Source organism: Macrobrachium nipponense, chromosome 42, assembly GCF_015104395.2.
Source record: "Macrobrachium nipponense isolate FS-2020 chromosome 42, ASM1510439v2, whole genome shotgun sequence".
NCBI classification, from domain to species: domain Eukaryota; kingdom Metazoa; phylum Arthropoda; class Malacostraca; order Decapoda; family Palaemonidae; genus Macrobrachium; species Macrobrachium nipponense.
The window spans coordinates 12891423-12904085 of NC_061103.1; positions in this window are offsets into that span (position 1 = coordinate 12891423).

A 12663-nucleotide genomic window follows, 5' to 3' on the forward strand; every position below is an offset into this window, starting at 1 on the left:
GTCTGTGTAAGATCATGGAAAAAAATAGTGAATACACGTTTGATATGGTACTTGGAATGCGCTCAGTGTGATTTTAGAAGTATGCACACCACAATTGCTGTGTTGGTTTAAATGTAACCTGAGAGGCAATGTGCCTCTTTTTTTTGATAGCCTTTTTCAGTTTCAAACTGGAGAAACAATGTCAGATATATTAAATCCAGAAGAAGGGATGCCAGAAAGCAGTGTTCCAAGTGTCATCTTTTCCACCTTTGCAATCAATGAGGTATCCAAAATAATTTGCCGAGATGTAACTTATTCTCTATATTTTGAAGACCTTTCGATATCGTTTGTAATAACTAATAGTAGTGGTTGAACACCACCTTCAGCTCTGCATGGATGACATAGTAAAGTGGGCTGAGATGAATGGATTTAGGTTTTCAGCTAGTAAAACGGTAACCATGCACTTTTACTGCATAAGAGGATTCTATCCTGATCCAGATCTGTTCTTACATGGGAAGAGGATCCCATGTGTTGCTGGAACAAAGTTCCTCAGGTTGGTTTTTGATAGCAAGCTGACTTGGATTCCACACTGCTTAAATGCTTTAAAGTAATGAATGTCCTGCAAGTCATCTCCCACTGAGATCATGCTTTTGGATGCTGATGAGGACCTCTGGATCTACATTACCAATATCCGCTGGTTCAGAGATAGTCTAGATTTCAGAGGCTCCCTAAGTCCTTAAGCAGTATTTGTATCAGAAATGAAAGGCATTAACAATTTCATGAAAATCACCCCAATAACCAGAAGTATTTTCTTAGAGTCAAGTGTGTTATCAGTTAGTTAAAGATCCCAAGGATGGAAACTTCACCAGCTAGATACTCGGTTAGCCACCCACCCCCTGGAACCATCCAGAGGTAAATGTAGATGTTCTAACTCGACGAAAACAGAAATGTCAAAAAAAAAAATTGTCATATTTTTAGACTGTCCTCCCAACATGATAACTTCATTGCAGTTTCCACTGGTGGTTCAGTCAGATGCTGGTGTCAGCTTTGGAGTTGTCTTTCCTGATGTAGAAAGAAGTGGGAGATTATTATCTATTTCATTTATTTTTTCAGCAGAACAGCATATGGTTTGAATGTCCTCAAAGAAATTTTAGCCATGAGTCGGATAGTTTTACTATAAATTGTGACTTGAGAAGTGTTCTTCAACCTTTAGGATCTTTTAACTCTTTACACCCACTGATTTTAAAGATATTGAAATGGCTGTTGTGAATGAGAGTGAAGAATAGGTAAAGGAGTTAATTTTTGCTGGGTGCCTTTCCATGTTGCGGTTCTTGGGAATGAGCAATCTGAGTAACTCGCCAAGTCAACAGTCACCTCTCCAGAAACCAGGAGATGCCTACTGCCATATAGGGATGTATTCCTCTCGTATGTCAGAAAATGAAAAACCTTTAGGAGCCTCTTTGGTCAAACCAGAAGGTGCGCAGTATACGTCATCAGATTCTCCTTGGTCATATAGCTATATGACAAGATGCCAATGAGATTAGAAACAATGTTGTGCTGGATAGGACTTGGCCATACAAGGCTCACTTATGGGTTCGTAACGTCATGTGAAAACCATCCATTTGCAATGATTATATTGACTGTGAGACGTTTGCTAGTCGAATGTCCCAGCCTCGGAGATTTAAGACATAGGTTCCTCTCTTGTGGACATAACAAGGATGGGCATTTTATCCTTGTTATGATTCTCGGGGTGAATCAGTTGTAAAATAGAGCTGCTACATATATTAGTTAGGGAGGTGGTACTCCGGAGCAAAATTTAGATCATGTCCATATGTAGTATGTAGTTTGTATATACAGTATATATGTATTTATAGATATGAATATAAATATAAATACATGCATACATATATACATGGAAGTCCTGGGTCTGTATAGGCTCATAGGGACCAGCGCTGATTTCGGGTTTCTTTGGCTAACAGCCAGTGGGGGAAGATCCCGATGCCTAAGACATGGCCAGTGTGTCGCTAGGCCCACTGTATAACCACATAGTTCGAAGGCTGGTACCTATTCTCCTACTCACTCTCTCCAGTTTTTCAGACCGTCAAGTTGGTGGGTTTATGCAATGGCGCCATCCAAGCCACCAGTGAGCCCAAAAATTGAAACGCAGTCTTCTCGACTGGTAGGAGAGAACCTTACCACTGTGCTACTGCGGTGGATATTATATATATACACATATATATATATATATATATAGTATATATATATATATATATATATATCTATATATATATATATATATATATATATATATATATATATATATATATATATACATACATATATATATAGTATATATATATATATATATATATATATATATATATATATATATATATATATATATATATATATATATATATATATATATATATATATATATATATATATATATATATATATGGTTTTCATCTGGTTTCATAAAGGTATCAATTTAACCTAAGTTGCGGCGCCAGTTTTAATAACCATAAATCAATCAATCTCTCTCGTTAAATTTTTTTATATTAAGTTGTAAAACCCTAAAATCATTCTCTCTCTCTCTCTCTCTCTCTCTCTCTCTCTCTCTCTCTCTCTCTCTCTGTTGTCTAGCAACCGATTCTGTTGTAATTTCCGTATCGGCGCTGAATGACCTCATAGGTCCCCACCCTTTGTCCTTAATTCTATATTCTATTTGTAATTCTCTTCCACAGTAATTCATTGTAATTGAAGTGAGGAAAATCGCCGGAATACCTGTTGACTTTCCTCACTTCAATTACAGTTAATTACTGGGAAGAGTGAATTCTATTCGTAATTCTCTTCCCAGTAATTAATAGTAATTACTTGGAAGAGAGTTTCAAATAGAATAGTGAATTCTATTTGTGATTCTCTTCCCAATAATTAATTAGAATTACAAATAGAAAAGTGAATTCTCCTCCCAGTAATCAATTGTGATTCTCTTCATCACTTACAAATAGAATAGTGAATTCTCTTCCCAGTAATTACAATAAATTTCTTGGAAGAGTATTACAAATAGAAGAGTAAATTCTCTTCCCAGTAATTAATTGTAATTGAAATTAGGAAAGTCGTCAGAATACCTGTCGAGTTTTGGCAACTTTCCAGTTTTCATAGTTTGATTTCATTCGATAAATCGCCGTCGTTAGTAGTTCGTGTTATAGATAGCCATCAGGTTAACTCTCCTTGCACTCCTCATCATTTTCCTTCGTTGGAAGTAGATTTAAACTCGCTTTTCTCCCTTTGCTTTGCTGTATAGCATTGGAAAAATGTAGTTCTCTAATTTTCGTGCTCCAGCCCTGGTGATTAGTATTGAGATTTGTTTGTTTGTTTGTTTGTTTGTTTATTTTATGGTGTTTTTACGTTGCATGGAACCAGTGGTTATTCAGCAACGGGACCAACGGCTTTACGTGACTTCCGAACCACGTCGAGAATGAACCTTTTATCACCAGAAATACACATCTCTCACACCTCAATGGAATGCCCGAGAATCGAACTGGTGACCACTGAAGTGGCAGGCCAAGACCAAACCGATCATGTGTCTGAGGCGCTATTAGTATTGAGATGAAATACACCCTCGCGAAATGAGAGAATAATAGTCATGGTGAGATCAACAAAATAAGGCAGGCGAATTGGACAGAAGCAGAGAAAAGAAATGCGTACTGTAGTTAAAATCAAACATTTCAATATCAAGATTGGATGTTTAAAAATAAATGATGAACTCTTGAAAAGTCCATGTTGGATTACAGAAGCATTTGAATATAATGAAACTTTTACATTCTGCCGGTATTAAAGTCTAGAGATTATAGAAATAAGAGGATCATGGAATAGAAATTATGGTATGATTTGCAGCAGTATGAGTTGAAGATTGCAATTAAATGCAGAGAAAAACTGTGAAGAGAAGAGAGTTTACAAAGTTTACGCAGCATTGGAAATGTCAAAAGCACTTGTACCGCATGCAAGAAAGGATTAAACAAAAGTACAGAAACATCATATCGTTTTCAAATCCTCCTGCATAAAGTCGATTTCCTAGGGTGATTCTTTTGAATAAAGGAAAGGAAGGAGATGATAAGCTTAGTTAGGGCTCGTACAAAAGTAGAAGATGACTGTATCCTGCTTTGTATTCAGCAAAACTGCACCTGTCAAAGTCTTGCCTTGAATTGCGAGGTGGTATTATCCACGAGGCTTATTAGGAGGAGGAGGCTGCACCTTATGCCAAAAGATATTTGGTGGACATATCCTAGAAGAAACAGCTTTTTTTATAATATATATATATATATATATATATATATATATATATATATATATTATATATTATATATATATATATATATATATATATATATTATATATATATATATATATATATATATATATATATATATATATCCAGGTTGAAGAGGTAAAGGCAGTGTTTTCATCCAAGTATCGTTTATTACACCGACGTTTCACATGCACATGAATGCATCCTCTGGCTGGAAATTATATATTAATAATAAAATCAATCACTCACTCATAAAAAATCTAAAAAAGCACAACAGATATTTGACATTTACAAATACACTTTTTAACTCTTACCTGGTAGGTGATCCTTTCAAGTTCTCGTTTTAATTTGTATTTGTAAATGTCAAATATCTGTTGTGCTTTTTTAGATTTTTTATGAGTGAGTGATGATTTTATTATTCTTAATATATAATTTCCAGCCTTGAGGATGCATCATGTGAGGTGAAACGTCCGGTGTAATAAACGATACTTGTGAAAGACATGCTTTTACCTCTTCAACCTGAATGTTGGTCGGGTCTGCTACCCCTGTGATTCTTCTATATATATTATATATATATATATATATATATATATATATATATATATATATATATATATATATATATATATATATATATATATATATATATATATATATATATATATATATATATATATATATATATATATATATATTATCCCTCTTCTGTGGGGCCGTCAGGTCCTTTAAAATGATTAAATCTTTAGTATTGGGGACTAGGAGTGGACTGAAAGAGGCTGCGACAATCTCAAGAAGGGTGCCAAAGAAAATACTAAAAAAACTTTAACCTGATTTATTATTTACAAATATCTTACAAATGAGTACAGGTTTCAGACACCACGTCAAAACACAAAACAATCATTATCATAATTCACGAGCATAATCTTAATTTGCAAACTTTCACAGCAGCAAAAGGTAAAATTAATTTTACATAAATAAGATGACAAAATAACCTTCAGAAAACAAAATTTTCACATCCATATTAAAGGCATAATCATTGTGCATCAGGAATAAAAATAGTGAATACCAATACCTGCAATAAATGGCAAAAAAATAAACTAAACAATTTTCACAGTACAAATACTGTAAACAACAGCAGATAATTAAAATAAATAATATTAGAGGAAATTATAGCAATAAATGCCAGGAGTCATACTCGCTCCAGAACCATTACAATTCTAAAACAGCAGATAACCTAGTCATATTAAACTATACAAATCACCAGAAGATTCTTTCTCACGGCACAGAGAAATAGACACTCAAGGATCCACGAGGACGACTACCGACACGTCCCTAACGACTACAGTTCCTCATCTGCCTCGGAAGAAACACCTTCTTCTGAAAAAACTGGGGACTACACATGAGAGTCTCCCACTTCACCCCAGGAACCAAACCTTCAGGTGCCACCATCGCCCACTTCCATGCCGATACCATCTCCTCACGAACTAGATGAAGGTACTCCTTCGCTGTCCACTGATTAGCATCGCCAAAACCATCCTCACTGGCGTACAACCTCTGCTGCTAACACCACCACCATCAGCAAGGTGATACTCGAAGCTGGACTGCTGCTTAGTTCTCCTCAGAGAACTGGACTGATGAGCTCCTCACCTTCCCAAATAAAATACAAGTTAACAACTCTCAAAATACCAGAGAGCAGGCGAACAACTTTAACGGAGGCAGTTTAAAACATAAATTACCTAACAATGTATATATATATATATATATATATATATATATATATATATATATATATATATATAAATATATATATATATATATAATATTATATATCTATATATATATATATATGTGTGTGTGTGTGTGTGTGCCGCGCTGCGCGCGTAAGGAGGAACAGGATAGCAGAAGACGTGATAATATTCCAGACATTATTAATTTCTTTAATTTTATATATATATATATATAGTATATATTATATATATATAGTATATATATATATATATATATGTATATATATATATATATATATATATATATATAGTATATATATATATATATATATATATATATATATATATATATATATATATATATATATATATATATAATATATATATATTGTATATATATATATATATATATATATATATATATATATATATATAGCTTAGCCTTACACAATAAAATAATAGGTAGTTATATTTAGATAAACAATATAAGTTTAGCGAATAAGCTAAAAAACCTAGAAAAGAATTAGTATTCTCTTTAATACAGAAAGACACACACACACACACACACACACACACACCCCACACATATATATATATATATACATACACATACACACACACACACACACACACCACATCTGTATGTATGAAGGAATACTCTCCAAAAAATCTATTTTCCTTTTGGAGTAAGGGGTGCCAGAAGTCTTCCTGTGTCTCAGCAACCCTGAAGGGTTACCCGCCCCACGCCAGAATTTTGGTCCCAGCAGATATCAGTACTTACCTACAGCTGGGTGGAATGGTGGGCGGCAGGCAGAGAGCACTGCCTGAACTTGAACAGATCACTGCACCACTCGACCACTGCGCCTCCATTGGTGGCTGATTGCTCCCAATATACGGTGCGCGGTGAGATCTAGACTTTGCTCCACCAATTTTTAAAAAAATTACACACACACACACACATATATATATACGTGTGTGTGTGTGTGTGTATTCTCCTATATAATGTTTCAGATCATCCAAACTCCAGTAGGAAACACATTGTTTACTTCATTTGCTCTGTAGTACTACTAAACATTAAAACATTATTAAACCCAAGCAGTAGTGTAGGGAAGTGGATGAAAACTGTTAAGTACGTCAAATTATTTCGGCACTAGGTCCAGTCAATGCAAAGGGTAACATCCTCCTAGTTTCAAGAACTTAGAAGTATTTTATTTCTATTAAATCAAGGCTTTGCTTATAATCCCTCAGATAATGTCTCAAAATAATGAGACGCTTGCAGACCTCTTTTGTTTATGTGTGGCCAGAGGTGTTTTGCCATCCCTCCCGACTAAGAGATTGAAGTACATTTTCGGACCTCCAGTTTCACATTTTATTTCTCACAGGTGTGGTTTTTATTTGTTTTTGTCTTTTGAAAACGTTATTCCATCACACCGGTGATAAGTACTCTCAGTTCATCTGTTTTTGCTTTGCCTGTGCAATCATGCATGACTGAACATGTGCACTGCTTCTTATGTACAACAGACAATAGATGCCAATAATCTTATATTATTATGTATACTGCTTATAAGGGACAACTAAGGTACATTAGCTCGAATGAACCTTGTGATATCTTTCAACATGCATGCAAATTTATATTGAATAAATGATACATATGTCACAGGCAATGCCAAACTCCAAAAACATTTGACATTTTGGTTGGATCTTTCATAACCTTGAGTCATTGCATATCTGAATAAGAAGAATTTCCACTTACGGAAATTAATGATAGAGATGAGACATATGTTGACATCAGTAACCAATTAATCAGCAGAAAACCAACGATAATAGAAAATCACGTACTTACTGTTATTGCAGTGTTACTCAATACAATATTGCACCTCTGAGCAACTCGCTTGGTTTCTAGTGAACAGAAATATCTTAGGAAATCATTAATAGCCTACCGCAAATAATAGTTTGATATTTTCACTCAATCTAGAATTTTTAGGTTCTCTTATTCAATTTCAGATTTATATCTGCGAAATGAATTGCTTCCATAATTCGTGTAATACAGTACTGGACAACTTGACTTTGGAAGAGCATAGCCGATTATTATAGTTCTACCAACTTATTCTACCTACTTAGTGGGTATGATAGAGGATATGTAAAATTTAAAAAAATCGCAATATAAAGGTACCTATCACAGACATCTTTGTTTTAGCATAAATAGCAAGACAACGAGCTTCCGTTCCTCTCTCTCTCTCTCTCTCTCTCTCTCTCTCTCTCTCTCTCTGACGTAGTATTTTTATACAGGATATGTAAAATATAAAAAAAAATCGCAATATGAAGATATCACAGACGTCTTTGTTTTAGAATTGCAAGACACCACTAGCTTCTCTCTCTCTCTCTCTCTCTCTCGCACACTAGTATTTTATTTTCATTCAATGCAGCACAGTATTGTGCCTAATGCCGGCGTCAGTGACGACGCCAGATAACTCACAATCAATCAATCATTGTGCCTAATGCAGTAATGCAATCTGGCGTATTTTTCAGTTTGTGTGTGTGTGTATGTGTACATAACAAATGCGTGGCGTCAAGATAAACTACGTCTTACCGTGCATTTGCTTCTGTGTGTGTGTGTGTGTAAACTATTTTTTTTATAAAAAATAAAAGTAAGAGAGAGGCTGGAGGCTAACACCCAGTAATTGGTAGTGTAGGTATTATATGCATACATGCGCAAACTGGCTAAATGCGAATCGTCATACATGAAGCCTGGCTTACCAAAATTATTACCTAATCTAATAATTCGTTACTCTTTCTTATAAATAACAGTGAATTACTATTCTAATGACCGCCGCTCATCAAACCATAAACAAGTGAATCGAGAAACAGCTGTTTGCCGATGTTGGTTACCGCAACCTAGATGCTTTTACTAGAGTTGCAATGCAGTTGTCGACCTGTTAATTAAGAAACTTGCTAATTTCAATGGTGAGTTCCGTTAGTACAGATAAAATGAATGAACTCATTTCTATTCATCCTACACTCGACGAGGAAAAGCCCTCAAGAAAGTCTATCGCTAAAGCTGCATCTTTAACTGCCACTGAAGAAACGGGTAAAGTCACAGTGGAGGTTCTGCAGACTTGTATCGGACAAAGCGAAAACGACTTCCGAAACAGACGAAATCACAGTTTTACTCCAGCTAAAATTTTCCTCTATATATAAAGTTAAGCTGCGTTTTTAAACCAAGCTTCATTAATTAATTACATAAATAGAAAGTATCTCGAAATTATGCTTCTTTTAGCAACGAATAAGAATTATGCTGGTTAAACTCGGTCAGTTAATAATTTTGAGAATGTAAATATTGCCAGAATGCAAATGGCGCGTGATCGCAAGTTTTATATTTTGCAAGATAGGATGATAATAATACGTGCTATATTACTGAATAAAGCGAAATAATTTTATCAAAATTATCATTGTTTTTGACACAACTATATTATTTAACTTTAGCTAATTGATACTGTTAGAATTTCCAACCACATTTTCAAACAACGAACAAAATATATTGGTAAAATTCATGTAAAAACTTTTTGTTATAGACTTCATTAACAGTGATTTGCAGTAGTGTGATTGTTTTGAAATACCGGTAGAGTTCATTTATGCACTAATTGACCGTTTATTAACCATAATTTCCCTGAATATCTTAGAACCTAGTTATTAATAAACACGTGTTACTCTCACTTAGAAAAAATTACCTTAGAAGCCTAAAATTGTGTTACATTAGAAGCATAAAATTTTGTCCAGCAGCAACAGTTATTTTATGTAAGTATACTGTGCACTAGTTAGAACCTTTTAACACACGAAAAAGGATATCACCAAAACCTTAAAAGTAGTTTTTGATGACAAGTTGACGAGTCCGTTAAGTAACGAAATTCGCTAAGTTTAGGTCCGTTTTCTATAAGTTGACGTGACGGTGTACCTTAAGGGACTATGCTAGCATCCAGACAAATCAAAGAACAGGCTATAGAAATCTAGACTAATCCTGCACGCAAATTAATTTTTTTTTGCAATGACAAATTTGACATCTGGGACCTTTTGAAATTATATAATTGAGGAATAATCAGGGTTTCATGGCAGGCATTTGTCAAAAAATGGCAAAGGCATTCCATGTACAGCCATCGTGTGTCATATTCAAGAAACAAAGGAAGGTGATTTTCTTTAACCACGCCTACTACTGCAGCTGGAATACAGGTAGTACCACTGCGACACACCTGTAGGCAAGTCATAGCAGTCTTCATCAGGACAACCCACGAAACTCTATTTACTGTCTATCTTCGTTTCTGGGAATTTTCATCCTCTCTGTTAAGGTAGTTACGGGAGTGTGCAGTTTCGCGGATCGTAATCATCTCGACCTCGGTCTCTTTCCATAGGGACGAGGCAAAGTCATGATTATTGTGGCAGTCTCAACATGGCAGAGGCTTCCAATGACTGCCAGGTGAAGGATGTTGCATAAGTTGATGTGATGTCTGCCTCCCATTGACATAGGCCCGACATCCGTTCGATCACTGGAAAGAAAATGAGTTGGAATCAGAGCATCATTTTTGTTGTCACTCGATCGGAATGATGACAGGAAGAGAAAATGCAGTACTTGTGGACCAACCTTAAGGTACCTTCTTTGGTTGCACTATTATTGTTATTTTATCATTTCAGTAGGTGAAACCTAATCACAAGCACACAGGGGCCATTGATTTGAAATTCAAGCTTCCAAAGAACGTTGGTTTCACCCTCCCACCACAGACCCCACACTGCAGCAGTAACTGGTCATAATACGGAGCCAGTGATTTTTCATCGCCCTGGAGGAGACGCGAACCCGCGACATCTAAGTGCTATGCCATGACACTTGCCACTATACCAGCGGCAGCAGGGGAGAATATGAAAATTGAAAACCCGGCGAAGACGCAAATTGAATTACTTGGCCGATGTCTTCCCATCTGGCCAAATTTTACGTTAGTGTCTCTCTTTAGAATGAGAGTTTATAACTGACATCGTATAAAAATTCCTTTCTTCGGGGAGAAATTGAGACGTAAACCAGATATCTATACCAAAATGCAATGGCACTATATTGTTACTCACTACGAGGAGTATTCGGTGACAATGGGGAGTGTCTAAAATGTTTTTGACGGGCGAGAAAGGAAATATATATATATATATATATATATATATATATATATATATATATATATATATATATATACATATATATGAATAACTTGATCACGAAGTATATAAAACGTGATGCTATGTATAAATAAAGGTTTTTTGCCACGAAGGAAAAAATTAAAAAAACTCGTTTTTTCATTTTTTTTCCTTCGTGGCAAAAAACCTTTATATATATATATATATATATATATATATTATAATATATATATCTATATATATATATATATATATATATACTATATATACATATAGATTTATATATATATATATATATATATATATACACGTATATTATATATATCCTGTAATAGTAAAATAGGAATGGATCTTGCTTGTCCTTCCCTGGATGACAGTAGGGGAGGCGACATGACACAGCCACCCACCCCTACAAATCGGTTTGTCCTCCCGGGTGGGGCCGCGGTAGGTATGGGGAACGGGATGGTAAGGGAGACAACAACGCCGTGTTCCAGGTTGCGTAGTGCTCACCACAAAGCTCGTATATACATTATATAGTGTTTGGAGATACAGCGTCATAATTCCACCCTAAAAATATATATATATATATATATATATATATATATATATATATATATATATATATATATATATATATATATATACGTGAGGTATTCTTCCCCGAACAAGAGATTTATAAGTTGATATCAATTCTGCTGTGCAGTGTGTGCGCGCTCGTTTATAAATACATGCACACACATTCATAAAATCATTTGCACACACACACACAGCGAAACGTAGAGAAATGATTACCATATTTTTCGAGAACATCATCACATAACTCCACAGTTGACGCCGACATCTACATTAAAGCGATGGAAAAATAACGACGAAAAATGAAATAAGACATTTCTTTCTATGACTCCATTTCCAGTGATGGCCCGAGTCGGGGGTCATTTATATACTCCGGTATTCAGAATCCTTAAAAGGATACGGTTTTGACCTCGCTCTTCCAGATCCCTGGCGTTCAGTAGACAATCTCTCTCTCTCTCTCTCTCTCTCTCTCTCTCTCTCTCTGAGTGATTTACCTATGTCAGAAATGTGCCGAGAGAGGTTTACGTATCGACTGTTTTCCCCATCTTTCCATTCACTTCAAGGGTAAACATCCACAGCTGCATAGATAAGCGTTTTGTATCCAAAGTGTCCTGCTTCCTTACTGCCATGTTCGTCACATTTCCAAGCTGATTCAATCACTCTCATGCTTTGAGATTTATTTCAACTTTTTATATATATAAGTTTTTTCTGGGTTTGTGGAAGCATGATATTTTTTATTACCAGTAGTTTTAGTCCATTTCTTTTGGATAAAGACATGAATTTCCTGTACCTTTCTCTACATACTTATTATCCTTTCCTGCAGTGCGGAGTTTGGGTAGCAACAAAGAAGTATTTTTCCAGCTGCAGTTATAAAAAAAAATGTGGAAGTTTTAGAAGCAACCG